Source organism: Haplochromis burtoni, unplaced genomic scaffold (assembly GCF_018398535.1).
Source record: "Haplochromis burtoni strain Fernald_Lab_line unplaced genomic scaffold, NCSU_Asbu1 Contig_1000, whole genome shotgun sequence".
Classification (NCBI taxonomy): domain Eukaryota; kingdom Metazoa; phylum Chordata; class Actinopteri; order Cichliformes; family Cichlidae; genus Haplochromis; species Haplochromis burtoni.
Genome location: NW_024583361.1, coordinates 36,241 through 37,318, shown reverse-complemented (window position 1 = coordinate 37,318; position 1,078 = coordinate 36,241).

Here is a 1,078-nt window from a genome sequence, read left to right as displayed (position 1 = left end):
CAACCTGCAACTAATCTATTAGTTACAGAACATTTTAAAAAGACAGAATACCTGTGAAATTGCAGACAACGCTGCTGTGATCCGCCGCGCTGTTTCCCCTCCTTTTTTTCGTAGAATCTTCATCAACTGGTCAGAGTACTGGTCAAGACTGCTCATGAATGTGGACAGCAGTGGAACTGTGGTGATAACCTAAAAGACCAAATAAGAGAATTCAAAATGTAAAATTGCGTATTAAGGAAAAAGTAAATAATATGCAAGCATTAGGTACCTTCAACATGCACTTTTGGAGCACAGCTCAAATCTCCGCAGCTCCAAATTCCACAACCAGCAACCTGAGAGAAAAAGAAAACCAGAAAAAATGAATCGTGTACAGTGAGACACATGCAAAGGGGTAGCACAGAGATGGTCTAAACTTAAGAACAATCCTGTTTCTTTTAAAATGTATTAATAATACAAGTTAAATTTCTATTACTCATTTCATAAATCTGTTCCTGTGAGCACGTTTACCATTATATACCGGAGCAGCCCAGTCTGTGAACGTGACCCTGAAGGTGACCCCCACTTGCCCCCAAAAATAAATCAAGTATACTGGGTGGTTAGTGCTCCGTTCTGTGCTGGTAAAATCATGTTTGTATCGCTAGGTGTCAAAGATATTACACTTTTATTTAATAGGTCATTCAGAGTTCACCCCCCCCCCAAGCAACACGAAAATGGCCCAAAATAGGTCAAAACATGCCACAAAATGCTCGGGTGCGAGCGAGCGTTTCCTACGACGTCTACATCACCCGGACGCTCACTCGCGCCCGTAAGCACGGGGAGCGTGCTTGACGCCCTTGACGTCACCGCGAAAAAGTAAAACATTAATAACTGGTTAACCGTAGCAGCACAAATGTTAATTTTAACGGCACAAACAAGCACTAACCAAGCAGAGCATTTTGTGGCATGTTTTGGCCTATTTTTGGCTGTTGTCGTTTTGCTGGGAGGGGGCTCTTCAACTCTCAATGACCTATTAAATAAAAGTGCAATATCTTTGACACCGTAGCAAACAAACGGAGCACTAACCACCCAGTATACTTAA